At 42.8% G+C, this 17580-nt stretch overlaps 1 pseudogene across 1 annotated transcript in view; it reads left to right on the top strand.

Annotated features, from left to right (window-relative positions):
• LOC311021501 (obg-like ATPase 1) overlaps positions 1-12660 on the top strand; it is a 34247-nt pseudogene extending 21587 nt beyond the window's left edge. The window contains exons 8-11 of the transcript XR_014599312.1: positions 4535-4794; positions 8235-8367; positions 8960-9025; positions 12363-12660. The product of XR_014599312.1 is annotated as an obg-like ATPase 1 (transcript). The remainder of the gene's footprint in view (positions 1-4534; positions 4795-8234; positions 8368-8959; positions 9026-12362) is intronic.
• The last annotated feature ends 4920 nt before the right edge of the window (positions 12661-17580 follow it).

The following is a 17580-nucleotide window of genomic DNA, read 5'->3' as shown; positions in this document are numbered from 1 at the left end:
TCCATTGAGGCTATTTCACAGGGTTTTTTTTTTTTACAAGTTGAATATATTATGTTTGGAGCTGTTTTCACTCGGCCTTTATGTTAATGTTATTTTAGCAGCATGCCCAAACAAACATTATTTTATGAATTTAATGTAACTTAATTGATTTAATTATTACACACACACAGCGGCAGGTTGCCGAGACGCACACAAGTGATTATTGTGGTAGCTTTTTAGTCTCAACTTTTTGGAGTTTTCAAAAACAGTCCATTGTTAACAAAGATCCTCCTGTTTGGAGTATGGGAACCACATACCAAGCTGACCTTGTTTAGACAAGAATACATGGCATTAGCTTTAGCAAGCCATCATTAATGGAGGGATCAGACGAGGAGCAAGACCTCCTTTCATCCCCAGGTTCTCTGCTGGAGACGGTACATCATTTACTGTTGAGAGAGGAGCACATGGCTCCAATCCTATACAGTGCATGTGTATGTGTATGAGAATGCGTACATGTGCATGTTTGAAGTCTGTTTCAGAGGCGACTCCATGCTCATTTGGATGCTGGCGTAATTGCGGTGTGGAGATCAAAGGATCGCTGGCCGAGTGATGTTCCAGAGGAGACTTTACCACACAGCCCTCTCCTCTGTGCAGAGGGGGCCGCCTGCTGCTCACCGCTCCCTTCTCCCCTCTAACCATGCACTGCCCCCTGCACATCCCCGCTCGTAAAAAATGATTAAGGCCGCATTTGTCATGTGTTTATGACTGAGAGGCATTGCGTGATAGGGAATGGCATCTACAAGAGTCTATCAAGAGCCTTTCTCCTCTTTCCTCGGCGTCAGCGAGCTGCCTGGAAGACTTTTTTTCCTCTCTGCCACTTACCATAGTTTGTGTGTTAGAGAGGGTCATTAGAGCACTGTTGATGATGTGGTGGCTGCAGCCTGCCCAGTGTTAACATGTTTTCATTTGTCAAGTTAAGTTATTGTTTATTTTACAAGCTTCACCAGCTTTATTTCTTTTAATAGGCTCGCCATCCAATATTTATTTAATCCTCCTCAGAGAATGGGAGCGGTCACATTCTGCAATGTTAAAAAACAAAAAAGAGAGAGAGAAAAGAACAGACACAAATACTTCAGATTTGCTGTGGTGTTTTTCTTTCTTTGTCATTTCTTTTTCTATTTTTTTTCTTCTTCTTCTTCTTTTGGACAATGTGCATTAAAGTAAATTGGTGCCTCTTAAGTAGATGAGTTGACCTTTAAGGAAACCAGCAAGCGTGACCTATGCCTGTGAGTGCTTCTGCCGTGTGGGTTCTCCTGGTGAGTGTAAGAACTGCAGGGTACTGTTGCTTGGAGCTTTTATTAACTGTGCATATGTGTGTGTCTGTGTGCGTGTGTGTGCGTGTGTGTGTGTGTGTGTGTGTGTGTGTGTGTGTGTGTGTGTATGTGTGTGTGTAAGGGCATGGGAAGGCCTCTACAGTCTGTATAGACTTCCTCTAGTATTTTTATTATTCTCATTCAGACGTATTGAGTACTTTGTCTAAATGTGTGTTAGATTAGATACCTCTGTCTTATGTTTGGGGAAACCACAGCTGACATAGTTCCATACCACGGCTGCTCTTCAATCAGCATTTTTAATCATCTTCATTTTTTTTTTCCCTGCCACAAAGGCATGAATTGATCTTTTGTAATTAAGTCCCCACATATTTGTCTGGCATGGTGTAATTCAGTGATGTTGAAACGACTGCTTGTGACTGAACAAAAATCAGTTTGTCTCAGCACTAAGGCTCAGAAAAAGAAAAACTACTCAGGTGACTTAAAGGATATATGATTGGAGATATTCTTTATGTTCCTAATTGTCTTATTATCTTATTCCTCTGTGACATAGAGCTTCATTGTTGTTTTTAAAGCTTTTAAAAACACATCAATGAGCCACATTGTTGCACTAGGTGACATGTTCCTTTATTACAACAAACATGGACACTATAGTGTATTTTGAATCAAACCCACATACTCCGTCCTGCTGTTGTAAATCAAAATGTGTTTCAATCTACAGGTGAAAATAGTCACGAATGCACTGCGTACTCTTCCTTGAGAGATGTTTGCTAAAAAAGAAGTCAGCAAACGATCCATTTTAAAGAATTAAACTATATATAACAATGACCCGTTTTGGGGTTTTTACATCATAATCCTTTAATGTCTGACATCTTTGGTGCTAAATTTAAAAAGAAATCCAACCACAGTTAAAGAGGGAGAAGGAAATGTCTCTGCTGGGTCTAATACTCGGCTTGGCCTCTAGGAGGCGCTTTGACAATTAAAGTAAAGGAAGCCATGACGGCAGTTGCAGCTTGACAGTTGCCTTGAGAGTGCATACCTAAGCGTTCTCCAAACGGATCATGTGGTAAACGGATCCTTCATCTGCTCGGCTTCAGCGTTGACTTGTATTGTATTATATGCATTTTTTGGTTTTTGAAGAAGCCCGGTAATAAGTTAAACATGCATTTTCTTTTTGTGTGATCATTTGACAAACAGCCGTTTCTGAGCACCCATCAAGATTCAGAGACAGAAGAAAAACTGAGACGGGGGGGGGGAGTGAGACTATTATGATTCACTGAAAGCCACTCCATGAAAGCAGTTTCGCTGCAGCCCACTTCAGCTACTCCAAACCATAATTCCCATAAACGCAACTGAAACTTTATTGAGTGCAAAACCACTGGCTCCATCCAAGTTTTTTAAGGAACCACTATCTGGGGAGTTAGCGCTTTCAAAGCCGTGAGGGAGATATACGATCACTCGCTCCTTTTTTTTATTTTGTGCACGGCCTTCCACTCTGTCCTCGTGCAGTGTGGGATCCCGAGAAACACTTTCCCATGGTAAGATGTGTACCCTTACACAGTCAGTCCTAATGGATGCCTTCAGCTAGCTTTCAATGGGAGAAAACAACAGGAGTGGCTGTGTAGTAAAACCGAAACAGATGGTGCTAATAATGTCCTGTTGGTCCAGTTACCCTGGTTATTGACTGCCCCTTGTCCAGGTAATGAAAGGACACTGTTGACATGTCACATGTCGCCCAACATCGTCCAGTGTTGTGGTTCTTGGTGGCGAAGACGCGGCGTTGTTGCTGTCACTAATGAGACGGACCCTAAACTTGAGACTACAAAGGACGTTCTCTCTTCTCGTTTGTTCTTTAATGACCCCGCGATAAATCTGTTTTCCGAAACACAGATTGTCACTTCACCCTCATTTATCAGGGCCGAGAAACCAACATTGCTAATGCTGAGTGAGTCTCCTGCAGTTCATAATGTGCGTATGACACCTCCGGAGCAGCACAACACGCTCGCTTTCTTCTGAAGGCACACTGGGGAATTCGTTCCCCTGCAAACATCCAAGTTTGAGCAAAACAGACATGAAACGAAATGTCTCCCGAGTCTCAAGTCTTGGTCTAATGATACATTTTTGATAGCCTTGGCTCGGTCGAGCTGTGCTTTTATTATCTTTTCGCGATAAGGTAGCCTAAACGCGTGCGACGGTGAGTTGCCTGCAGCCACGGCAGCTCTAATGAGACAAATAAATGTATTTAGTGTGGCCACATACGGCTCCTAAACGCTTATTATCAGGATTATTGTTGAACTGTTATGATAGGGAAGAAGAAGAAGAAGGAGAAAAAAAAGGATGCAGGATTGGAAGGCGACGTGATTGGCTGATGTTACATATGTCCTTGATTACCTTCCTTCTGCTTTTATTCTAATAAGTGGCATTCTTTGTACTCCCTGGGACAGCTAGACAGTCTGACACACGATGAGAATAAATATTGCATGTGGAAGACATTAAGCTGTCATCCTGGGGGGAGAAAAAAAAAGAAGAAGAAGAGATGGAGAAATCCGTGTGGTGTTCTTCAGCGCTACACTTTGCCTGCTCTTGTCACAATTGTCACATCTTGATGACTCCCCCCACTCTACCCCAGCCCCCTTATTTTCTCTCGCCCAGTCAACTGCTGTGAATGACAGCATAGATACCCCATATAGAGAATTATTTTTGGGTGATGTAGAATGTACTGCTCTGGGTAACTGCTTGATATTCAGATGTTTGCCTTGCCCCCCCCACCCCTCAAAAAAAAAATCTTAAACAAGGCTGCAGCTTTGATAATGTGTTCTCAACAACCATCATAGGAAGGCAAAACTGGGTAAGATGGCCTTTTTTTCCCCTTGTTAGGGTTTTATCTATCATGTGCAAACATTTCACACACGAAAAAAAAAACATTTAATGGGTAGTTATCAAAGAAAAAGTTGTTCAAAAAAAAAAAGAAGCTTGTTACCAGAACACCCTCGAGGTTTGTTTGAGATATGATGTGAGATGATGCTCTTAATTAAAGCTGCTCCCATTGTGCCTGCGCTGGGTTCTGTTTCCTCCAGCCTGTGATTGCTTTGAAGGCTGAAAGAAGTTCACAATATTGCTGATAGTGTGCATGTGTGTGTGTGTGCGTGTGTGTGTGTGTCTCAGATCCCCCTTACTTCTCAGATACTGATGTGTAATGTCTTTCCATCCGGCCATGGCCACAGGGAGCAGAGAGCGTCTGCACTCTTGTCGCTCAGGAGCCCACCACTGGGAGGATGAAAAGCTTCCCACAGAGCCCCCGACTTCCCAGCCTCAAAAGCCACCATGAGCTCATGCCTCTCATATCTGTCTCCCTGCGCGGAGGAAGGGGAAAGAGGAGGGTGTTATTATGTGCCGTGCGTTGCAGCATCCCCGACCCTCTTGGATGCCTGTCCCTGCGACCGGGGACCAGCAACACAGAGGGGACCCTGGGTTTATTTACTCCGTGAGTCTGTGCCTGGCATGCCAGCCGGCAGCTGCCGTTTGGCTCGGTAACACAGCCCCCAGCGCCCCCCTTTTGCCCTGTGGTGCCCCTTTTGCCGTTAACTGGGAACACCTGGCCCAATGATTTAAAGCCTGCCTGCCGACATGCCGGTCGGCGATCCCTTCACCGCTCCTCAGGTTGGGTGTGTCGCCGATGAAAAGCGCGGTGGTTTGCTGGTAGTGGATTACTCTTCAGGTCTGTCAGCATGCAATTGCATGTGAAAAGGAGCACTCACACTGGAGGTGATGGCCCCACCTTTCACGGGCTTAACTGGCTAAGCACTCATAAATAAAGCACTAATAAAGCCAACCTGTATGAATGTATGTCAGACGCGGGCCCGGCTCATTGTCTCAGGTAGCTGCCCCTGTACTTTGGAAACTCCCATTGTTTTCCCCTCCTGAGCCATTTAAGCAGATCAAAGCTCTGACAAAGCCCAGGGAAGCCCCAGGCATGCGGAAACACAGGAATTACCCCCCCCCCTCAGGATTCCCACACAAAGACAAATAGACTAGCCCCAGAGGGTGGCCCCCTGTGGGACAACTCCATTCAGAGCCCGCCTGTTGTGGAAGCTCCAATTGTTTTTTTTCCCCTCATTTCACAATATATTGTGCTTTAAATTAGGTGTATTGTAAATACAGCAGGTATCAAATCTAAAGCTGAGAACTAATATCACATTTTTTTTGTATCAGTTAAAAAATGTATATCATGTTTTAAATGAGTAAAAGTTTGATCCCAGAGCTATTTTTCCTCCTCGAGAGCAGCAGGAGAAGCACAAACATGGCTTGTTCCTTAGCTTTGTTTGAGCCGAAAAAAAAAGAAAAAAGCTGGTGAATGATTAGCAGAAATAATGTCCCTGTCACCCTTAATCACATTAAAACGTGGTTAATATTTAATTTTTCCCACTTGATATGCAAAAATTTCCACTTGATTTGCAGCGAGGGCCATTGGAATTCCATTATAAAAAGAATAAAAATTTCAGGCATCATTTGTTCAGAGAAGGATATCAAGACCAGAAAGTGCTGAATCTTTCTATTAAGCGAGCAGTGAGAGATGGCACTCAGTGCTGGGACATAATGGGAGACTGACAAGGCACACACACACACACACACACACACCATAGCTCTCTGGATTTTCTGTCATTTAGACTAGACATATCTGCATAGAACATTTTCAATAGAACATTTTCAATGTTGTCTTAAATATTTGGATATTAAGCAGAAAATGAATCAATCCTGTTTTCAAGAGAGGTTCAATATAAACAGTCCTTGATGTAAAGAAAACGTGATTCTTGTTATTAACACTTTGATTTTGCTCTGAAATACAGATTTACATCCAGACCTTTGATGATTTAGAATCTCATGAATGAGTGAGAGATTTTTTTTTTTTTTTTTTTTTACATAAACATTTCTCCAATTTACACATTGTCAAACAATTTCCCGCAAATAATTGGAGAGGACATAAACACAAATTGCAGAGCGGCGCTGGCAGACGGCGGTGAAGTTGACAGAGTCGGGTTTTTGGGGGGGAGCCGTGTTGATGGAGCATCAAAGCTCTTAATTGACAGTGCATTGTTTCTGGAGTTGAGGTAAGGGGGAGTTTCGTGTTTCCGCGTGGCAAGGTGTTTGTCTGGTCCCGTGTCACTCAGTGCGAGGACCCAGAAACCCCCGTGCTCATTTGCGGCTCACGTTCTCCGTCTCCGGCATCACATTATTAAAATCATCCCTCAGCCTTCTACCAAGAGCCTCTTTGTTACTTGGCTGGCTTGGCTCGGCTCTGTCAAGTCTTCACCAATTACAGTCTCAGGTACAATGGTCTATTCAAAGGATCACAGCCCTTGACTGGTGTGGAGAGAGTGATTTGTGAATCATTATTCAGCCGCCCGTAGAGTACGCAATACCTGAGGAATGCAAATAACGTGCCATCAAATAGACAACTGTGCTGCTAAACGTGACAAACTACAGCTGTTATTATCTCAGATTGGATTTTTTCTCCCCCTCCTCCTCATCTTCCTCTTGGAGCGCCCACCATCTCCTGTTTTCAGCTTCTTCTTTTATTTTTGTCTTTGACTAAACGTGTTTTCTTTTTCCGTCCTTTTTATCAGCGAGACATCAGTGACTACCTCATTGCGGTGGCAGTCAAACATCAGCTCCTCATCGTACAGAGAGGGGAAATATTAGGTTACACTCTTTAATAGATGTGCATGTGAACAGGCATATATGAGGCATTTCAAACGTTCCCCCCGTGGCTCTGCCTTGTTGGGAAAAACATCCAATCAAAGCGAAAAGTGTGCTCTCCATGCCATATATCATATATTGATAATCATTAGGTGTGAGCAGTGATATGGTGCCGAGGCACTGACATTGTTATTGGAATAGATGTGGTATTGAGGTGGTCGGGTCCCTCCCAGTCTTTGATTCTTATGGGCTTTAAACAGGAAACTAGGATTACAGATAATGACAGGGACCCCTTAGAATCAATCCAGCCTAGGAGCTCTGCAGGGCCGCCGTGTGAAAATGGATTTGTGTGATGCTGTTCTTTGAGACCTGTCCAATCCCAGCCTGAGAGCTTGTTGGGGCTAATCTCATAATTGCCCTAACCCCCTCGTATTGTTCTGGCTGAGGGTTACCATTAAGGTAGAGGATATCTTTGTCCTGCAATGTCAGGTGTCCCGCTGGACAGGAGGACAAAAAGAGAAAAACAAAAACTCAGGTGGTAAACGACAAAGACGTTTACGATTTGGGAAAACACTTAGAGGCTCATTTTTCTACTCCTCCCTGGCTTCGGTACAATGTACTTATGGTACATTTTACTTCATTTGTTATCGTAAAAATTAGATAAAGGCTTTATATTGTAAATGTGATTAATGTACAGTACTTAAGTAAAGTTATTATAATTTGGTGCTACCTTATACTTGAACTTGTTTCAGAGGGAAATGTACTGTTTTACTCAACTGCATGTCTTCATACAAAAGCTATTCTAACAGAGCCTCTAAAACATGATGCATTGCCATTTTTAATTTGTAATGAAGTGCTTATAATCTCATACAATGCCAGTGCAGTGAGCATATTCAAATGTATGTACACTTTACTTTTACTTCAGTAGGATTTTGAATACATTTTTACTGTGTGATATTGCTAACTTTTAAAATCTTTGTGGATCTACAGCCTTTAGCGTGAGCACATGTCGTTTTTCAAACTTTTACAGAAACAAAGTCCGACTCTCTGAAAGAACTTCCCTCTTTGGAGTGCATTCTCCTGCAAACACTCATATGCTCAGCTGGCCTCATGACTATGCATACACCAGCGGGCGCAGACGAGAAATGCTTTCATGTTCATCAAGCCGTCCAACTGGTTATGTGGCTGCTGATTTTTTTTTAATTTTTTTTTTATTTGTCACACTAGGTTGGTTAAACTGGAGGAGTGGGTGGACAGTCACGACCCCGGAGCCTTGGTCATCCCCTCCAGCGGCGGCTTGAAGAGGCGGCTACGGGACCGGAGAGGAGAGGAGAGGCAGCACAGAGCACAAGACGCAGAGGTTAATTAGCATTCAGTCTCCCCACACTTTATTATCAGCTGTGTCCTCCATGCACTCCTTTAATTGCATGTGCTGATAGAATAATAAATGGCAGAGTAATTACCATTATAAAGCAAAGGATCCCTCTTCTTACTGAACAACTCAGTCAAAGGGTTTTCCTCTAAATTAAGTTTTTAACTGTCATCTGTCATCTGTAGGTATAATTATAACTTGGGCATTTTGGGGGGTATTGTTCTCGTGTGAAAACCTCTATGGAGAGAAAAATTGTGACAGCAGATGTTTTTTTTTTCTTCTTCTTCTCTTGGTGCAGAACGAGGCATCGCGTTGAATTCTCGAAAGAAAAAATGCTAAATGAGTCTACGAGCTTTCTAATTAATCAAAGAAACCATTGGAGAGTTGAATGTCTTATGTGAAACGGAGTGACCCATCTTATTCACTTAATGAGTTTATATTGGAATGAATGGGGCCACGCCACTCAAGTGAACTCTGTCAAGACGTCGGGGGGCAATAAATAATACTTAAACAGTTCAGACCCCTCGATTTAAACTGATATTTCTCCCCGCCAGCGCTCTGAGCAAGCTCATCAACGCAGGCAATCCTGCAGCTGGACTACTTGTTCACCGCTGGACCAGATGAGGTCCGTGCCTGGACCGTTCAGGTAAGAACCAGCTTCCTGCTGGTGTTGCACCAGACGTACACACACACACACACAGTGTTCCACCCTGCTGGCACCCTCGCTGATATCACACACTTTCAACTTTGTCATGGTTGTGCTTTAGCTAGTCATTACAGGCCAAGGATAACTTCAATTACTGGTGAGCTGCTGAACAGTGAAAGTGGGGGCTACATTGATTGAGGAGGGCAACAATTGATTTTGCCCATTACGTCCATGAGAATGTTTCCATCCTGTGCAGATCTGCCTGCCCTCCTCCTGCCGCTGGAGATAAGGAGCCTGTGCATTGTGCCTGCCTAATCTGTGTGACGGAGGTTGTCTGTGCCAAAATTGATGTCGCTTTTCATCCGACTGTTTGTGGGCCTTGCAGGGGGCTCCTCCTCCCTGTGTGTCTCAGTTTACTGAGCCCGGCCCGCCAAGAGCTTTGTGCAGGAGGGATCACAGGATTTACATCAATACAGATGTTGACTTTGCGTGCTGGTATTGTGTTTTTTTTTTGTTTTTAGAAAATAGAAGGATGGCATGCAGATATAATACGGTATTTGATTGGTCAGGTGTTCCATATTATAAGATCATGCAGCTTTAAAAACACTGCAAAGTCACTTTTTAAGAACGTTTTTGAAAGGTGTGGGTCGGATCCCGTCACACTTAATCATATCCATTCTTCCATCCCATCAGATTTTTAAATTTAATAAGGGATTACAATTTTAAATCAAACTTTTTATATTGCAAATGCTTTCAGGCCATAAACATAAACTTGAATGATCATTTTTCAGAAAGCTTCGCACATTTTTCCACAATGACTATTCCAAAAAACGCGGCGCCAAGCGGATCATTAAGACTTTGTTCTTGAAGTTACTTCTATTTTCACATTATAAGCCAAGTTTGTGTCTGTTCAATATCTTTGTTGAATAGGCTGCTATAAATTATATGAGTTTAGTTGGAAGCAGCAATGCCAGAAAAATCAGACGCTTACAATTATCATTTCAGCTTTGAATTCTGGAAGATTAACATTACTCACTTACAGGAAGCTGTGTTTGTTTAGCAGTTTAGAAAAAAGGGAAATTATCATAAATATCTTTATACCTCCCCTGCAGGTGTGTGTATACATATTAAAATAAATAAATGCAGCTGGAATATGAGCTCTAAATCTGAACATTAACCACAAATCCGTGGATTTTCTCAGAAAAACAAAGTCAAAACCGTTGTTTTCTCCCCTTTAAATCCCTTTGATGTGCATTTACGGCTTAATCACTTATCTCATTGGAGGACATCTTAGGTCTACTGCTGTTGGATGGTCAAAATGTAAATAACAGATTGTTTATGTTGCCAAATGTGTCCTTAACAATATGCACTAATAACACAGGAATACATTTTTTTGGTGTTATGTTGCAATGTGAGAAACTAGAGACTCAGTAACCCCTACTGTCTATTCTTTTTTCTTCTTCTTTTCAAAGATCATTTCAGGGTGTTGCTTTTATTGCTTTGTTTACAAAGAAGAGAAACAAGCAGTTAAGAAAGCGAGGGAACGTGGGGATAACGTGCAAACAACCCCTTCTGGTCAGATAGAAACACAGGATATTGCTTTCATTATACAGTATGAGCCTGCCAACAAGACGCCCCATGCTGATACTTAGACAAATATTCATATTTTCATCAGAAATGGACATTTTTTGTGCAAATTGTCTGAATTACTTTCCGAACTGGATCAGATAATTATTTTTCACATGGATATCCCACCCCGATGTAAGGGAACAGCCATCTGCAGGTGACGTTATTTCAAATATGACTATGTAATGTTGCAAATGATATAAAACATGTCCACTCAAGTAAACAGGGCCTTTTCGGTAAATACTTCCATAATGGTTTCTCAGAATGTCTACAGGCCAGAGGGGAAGGTGAGCTCACATCCTTTTTTTTTTTTCTTTTTTACAGACGCATTACATTTTAGTCAGATGACATCACCGTGTTTAGGAGCTCACTCGTCTCAGCATGACTGATGTCCTCACTATTTACAAAAAAAAAGTCCAGAAACACTTCAAAGGCATCCTCAAAAACACTCTTGTCCTCGTGGCCATAACTGATTACAGTCAGCCTTGATTGTGTGTGAGGGGCATTTAGTCAGGTAAGCATCAGTGAGTAACTATATTAAGCCAATACATCTTGCATTGTAAAAACTACACTCAGTAATGTCGTGTTCCTAAGTCCTTTAACATGCTTTATTAGGCAGCCTCGAGGTGACCATTATCTATCAGCCTGCTCTGCATAGCTCTTAACTAGGACAATGTGGATCTCTTGTTATGCGCCGTGTGAGAAAAAAAAAAAATCCCTCCCTTAATCTATTTTTCTCCAGATAGACAAACCTTGATGCTGATTAATGGTAGTTAAACTCACAAGCACTCCGTCAATGAGATTGCAAAGAGATGGTAATGTATTAGAGTCATTAAATACGCATCATTCTTTTGGCATGAAATATGTTGACCCCAGCCTGATTATATACATAATTAAAACTGCTCAACAGTTCCTGAGCACAGAGCCGCAGAGAGAGAGCGAGAGCGAGCAGGTCGACAGGCAGGAGTCATAATGATACACAGCAGCCACGTCACTTATTTGGGTCATTTGTCATTTCCACCCTGCATTATTTCAGTGCATATAAATTGCACATTTTATCAGTCGCCAGTCGTGTGTCGGAGTTTTAAAGAGGAATTCCAGCTACAATGAATATACGATAGTGTTAAATTGTTGGTGTCTGAAATATAACTTTAGGGGCCGAACTAAATGTATGTCTAGAGGATAAAAAAAAAACATTCAAAGCCAATTTAAAGACATCAAAGAAAAAAAAAAACAGCTTCACACACTCCTGCTGCTATCCAGCATATTAGTGAAGGTTTTGAAGTGAATTTGAATGACCGCAACTCAAAATATTAAGGCCCTGACGCAGCGACGCCTATACCACCCTGGCCTTTCACTGCAACACTGGCTCCTCTTGCTGTCATGACCAGAGAGCTGAGCAGCGACCCACAATGAGGCGAGATTGCTTGGACAGAAATCAATACCACCACGGAATGGGAATCAGAAGGCATTGATAGCAGTGCTGGGTCCTTATCGGTGTCCAGGCTGCCCTAGCAGGGCACAGCCGAGTGGAAAGCTATCCAGAAATCAGGACTGAGGCAAGAATACCCCCCCCCTACCCCGACTGCAAACACCCCTGAGTGATGCTCACAACGCTATCACCCTATCAAACACCATGTCGCTCGCATGCTGTAATCCATCTTCTCCAAAACAATTCATTTGTCCTCTCTTTTCCCCTTCCTCGTGACAGAAAGGAACTAAGGCTCCACAGGCTGCGGGGAAGATCCACACAGACTTTTGAGAAGGGCTTCATTATGGCGGAAGTAATGAAATTCCAGGATTTTAAAGAGGAAGGCAGTGAGAGCGCTGTCAAGGTGAGCAGTCAGGGTGCCAGGAGGAGACAAGGGGAAGTCTCCTGTGATCAGTGGAGCCGACAGTCGCCACGCAGCTCCGACTGCAAACTGCTCTTCACCTTTACTCGGGGGAAGAAATTACTGCACACACTCCAACACCACTTCCTGACAAGCCCAACTGATTCGGGGCTCTAAACAGTGCCATCCCCGCTCCAGCTGTGCATATCTTTATCACAATGTGTCTTAACTGGCTGGTGGCGTTTTCTCGCTCGTGGCTCGGCACAGTCGGGCTGGGAGGTGGCACGTCGTCACCTCGCCGGGGCGTTTTATCAGATCACGGAGGGCGCCGTTTGGTTTGGAGCTCTCTGTTACCGAATCCCACCAAAGCCACTGTGAGGCTGCGAGTTAAACAATGTGTGAAATTCCTCAAATAAGGACCGTTTCATGGATGGGTAGTGCAGAAATGTGACATATCATATTTGTTTATGTTTGTTTTTGACCTTTTAACTGGGGCGTGGGTTGTTCATGTGCACACTCCTGTCAAACGTAATCACTGATTTCATGGTGAATTTGTGAAGACAATAACCGGGGCGCCAAACTACGGGCAGATACTTTGCTAAATGCTTCTCCTTCCTGCTGCAAGTGTTGCTTTTAGGGGTTTTTGGTGTTAATTTTGGTTCGTATCGGGAAACTGTAATGTGGTAATTGAAGGTTAATAATCCATTAATCAACACTGTAGGATGCCTTTCATATTAAATATGTTCTTTTTATGCTTTAATTTATGTACAGACACTTTAAAAAATAATTCAATTAAAGTAGAAGTGACTCAAAGTTTGCTGTGAGTGACATTTGCAAGCAGCAGACGTGAGCCATGCTGTTACAATGCGACTATCAGCACCATCAGCCTCCATGAGCCTCCTTACAGACTCAACTAATGTAATTATGGTGACACACGGGGACCCGGGGACCGGCGTGGAAAGGAAGCACTAGGAAAACATTTAAATCTCTTTACCATTCAAGCCCTTTTTAATAAGTATTTAGAATTTAATGCAGAGGAAGGGTATTGTCCGTGGCCATCGTAAGCTGCAAACAGAGGGTGAAGCGTGCGGGTCTCTGGGGAGTTCCACCATTGTTATCCGAGGTTGAGATCTAAGTGTCGGGTCCTTACTGCATGCTCCCTTACTAATCCCCTTTTTCGGGCCTCATAAGAACATGGAGCGTCTCTGACTGTGGCATTAATGTCTGCGCTATTTAATGCCAGTTGTGGGAATAGGCTGTCTGAATGCGGCCAGTATACGGGGATATCACATTATTAGTAATCATATCTGCTTAAGCCAAGCTTGCTGCTCCAGATGGCTGCTTTCAAGTGCAAATGAACCAGTTAGACGTGTCTGGTTTAATACATACTCAGGAATCACAAATAGCCATTGATTTTTTTTTTTCTTTTTTTTTCCTCTCCTGTCTCTCTCTCCATGTTTCTGGTGGTATTGAGCTTGGATTAAATGGTCTCCTGAGCCTTTAAAGGGACATTGATTCTTCTAATTAATTGTGCGCTGTGCAGAACCAGAATGCATAAACCTGTCTGTATTAGCACTTCAAGTCAATTATTTTTTGAGTTTGCCGGGAAGGAGAACAAACACTTACTGTATACAAAAGAATTGTTAGAACTTATTTTTGTTTCCTTGAGAAGTTTGATAGCGCTGCAATCAAAGACGTATTAACATTTTGTGCCTGTGCACATGAAACTGAAATGAGCAGAAGAGAGGATTATTCACTCAGTGGGAACTCAGGCACCCCTTGAACAAAACATGGATGCGTGTGTGTGTGTGTGTGTGTGTGTGTGCGTGTGCGTGTGCGTGTGCGTGTGTGTGTGTGTGTGTGTGTGTGTGTGTGTGTGCGTGTGTGTGTGTGTGAGTGAGAGAGAAAGGGGAAGCATGTCACAATGGGAGTAAAGTTATTGTAGGTAACTAAATAGATTGGATACTAATCCAGAACTATTCTTTTCTATTATTATTTACAATGTACACTAATTATGTGCGAAACTGTTAATTTACCTTTTCTTTCTTCTCTTGCAGGCAGCGGGGAAAAAACAGGGCAGAAACTATGATGTTGTTGAAGATGGAGACGTCATCTTCTTCAAGTTAAACACACCAAACACACCAAAGAAAAAGTGACACGGGAACTATCTGTTTGTTTACATAACTGACTTGTGCTTGTTAACACCCCCCCCCATACATGATACCCACTGCCACACTCTCACTTTATGTAGGATCACCCCCCCCACACACACACACACACACACACACTGATCCAAAGCACAGGTTCAGTAAACTCTGACAGCTTTGCTATTTAAGATCAGGATCGGCCCCCACTCCAAATTGTAGCAGCATTTGAAGGAGCATATTACTCTCCAGATACCTCATTAATCTCCATCACGGGTGCCAGCACTGACACAGCTGACAGCGGGGACAATGCCACCTGCTCTTCTCCCCCTTCTGCAGATAATGCATGTTTTACAGTAGCCCAGATGTCTACACTCAATAAAACATTTGACAAAAAACCAGTCTGTGTGTGTTTTGGGATGTCTGTATTGAGTGGGAAGCTGCATGGCGATGGTGATAGCGGTCCTGCCGGCCACTGATTAGAGAATTAAAAGACACAGCTGACATTGACTGTAGCAGAGAGGGACCATTATAATTAAATCTGTTAAGTGATGCTGATTTTGGAAGAGCACATGCGGTCCTGCAGGTGTTTCAGCCAAAAGAACTGGTCAGTGTAAATGATTATTTGTAAAGTGATTGAGTTAACCTTTCATTTACGGTTTTCATTTAGTGTATGATTGATGAATATGCGTCCTCTCCATCACTGGCCCTACATTGCTCCGCTGCAGTCCTCAAATATTGTGTTTAAAGTTTTCTCTGTGTTTGAGCAATGACGGCAAATACACACCGAATGGAATTAAAGATAAAGTAATATTCATTCAAACCACATTTTAACCAAAAAGAAGTTCTATGATATTCTGCTTAGTATGAAAATAGAGGTCGACACAATCCACAACCAGAAAACGATTCCTGTTGTCTGAAGTAGTGTTTTTCTCGCCCCTATACTTTCTGTGTAAGTGTTTGTGGAGCGTTTATGCTGATGGAATTGTATGGCTGCAGCCGCAGTGCTCCAAAGTAAGATTGTATTCTCCATGGGAGTCCGAACAAAGCGCTGTAGATCAGCAGCGCTTTGGTGAATATCTTGTAACCATTAAGACTGCAGAGAACAAAATGGCCTTTTGATGGGAACAAAAAGATTGAATAAAAATGGTCATTTCACAGAGATGGTATTCCATATCCAAGTTTTGGAAAGGAGTCGGGCCAGTGCCAGCACTACAAAGCACAGTGTTTGTCATGGAAATAAGGTGGATTATAGTCTTTAAGGTTTGAGATCAGTGGCAAAATATAGGATGCTGTTTATTGTGGTGAGATGGAACGAAAGACGGATGACAACATGTATATAAAATAACATTAAGCGTACTTTTCTTGGCGGCTGGAGCGTTAACCGCTGATTTTAATCACTTAAAGATATTTCATGCAGCAGATTAACATTTTGCAGCTCTCATATACTGTCCGTACGACAACGGGCTGGTTTTGGCTGACTGTTTTCTAAGTGGAACCATACAGATCCTCTGGAGAGCACAATAGGGGCTTGAGACAAAAACAGTTTTTTTTTTGCATTCCTCTCGGGATGGTTGGCCAACCTAAACCCCACAGATTCATCTGCTGTAGTTTTGAGGCTCGGGGATTGTAGAGTTGTTCCCAGTGGTCTGGGTCGTGGAGCATTTTGTTTTTCATAAAGTGACAATAAATCTTCCCGGAGCGAGTAATGAAGCTATTTAGAAGCATGCAGATGTTTTTGCACCATAACAAAGTCTCCTGTTCTGTCGACGGGCTGTTTCAGGGATACTAAATAAGCAGCATTTAATAAGGACACGTCATCAGGTGACGTCAGTTGATTGTTAAAGAAGTCCAACTGGTAGAAACCTCAAAATACATGTACTAAAAAAAAAAATAAGTCCAGATATTTGACAGATTCTCTGTTGGTACATATGTTCTGTCAGCACCATCAATCAAGCGGTGCCGCGCTGCCTGGAGGCAAAACCACAACGGCATCCAACCAAGAAGGCCACTGAGCGGAAAGCGCGCTTTCACACACACACCCAGGAAAAACAGACTGCTGTAGTAAATCACATGCACACCAAAGACCATTGAAGAATTAAAAAAAAAAGGAATGCATGAGTTATAACAAATAAACATATAAATAACCATGCCACTTTTCAGAGCAGTTACAAGCCACAAGAGATTGTGTTGGGAAATCCAATGGTAAACGCATTGTATCATATTATTAAAGGGAGGACATTATCTCTATTTTGAATCACAATGAAAGTCTTGCCATGTTGTAATTATTGCTATTGTGTGACTTCTCTTTATGACACTAAGCACTAAGCCGGGCACTACATTGTACACAGAACAAACATGAAATCAATATAGAATCAGGATTTGGCGATAAATAACATTTTGTGTTCATTGGTCAGAGTTTATGCGACGCGTTCCTCCCGTCCGTGCATGTTGTACTGTCATGATTCAACTTGATTTATTGTCTGCCAGAGTAATAAAACATTGTGATGTCGAGAGATGAGAATACACAGCTTGGAGGAGTCTCAAACAGAAGTGTCTGTCTGTCTGTCTGTCTGTCTGTCTGTCTGTCTGTCTGTCTGTCTGTGTGTGTGTGTGTGTGTGTGTGTGTGTGTGTGTGTGTGTGTGTGTGTGTGTGTGTGTGTGTGTGTGTGTGTGTGTGTGTGTGTGTGTGTGTGTCCACACCGTCTCTGTGCAGCACTAGATTCAATTCTCTCTCTCTCTGGTCCCATTTACTGTCCTACGAGTTGCCTCCAGCAGGGCAGTTTCTCTCCGTGGGGTCGTTCTCTCTCTTGGACTGGCCTTCTTGAAAACAACTGTCAATATGTTAATGTGAAACACTCAGAGCCACCGTGGGCTCCCTCTGTTACTCCTCTTACGCTTCACATTTCTGCTCTTTGCCTCGGCAACAACATTCACTCCGAGGAGGACAAAG

This window comes from Eutrigla gurnardus (genome assembly GCF_963514095.1).
Source record: "Eutrigla gurnardus genome assembly, chromosome: 12".
In the NCBI taxonomy this organism is placed as follows: domain Eukaryota; kingdom Metazoa; phylum Chordata; class Actinopteri; order Perciformes; family Triglidae; genus Eutrigla; species Eutrigla gurnardus.
This window is presented reverse-complemented; position numbering and strand designations above follow the sequence as displayed.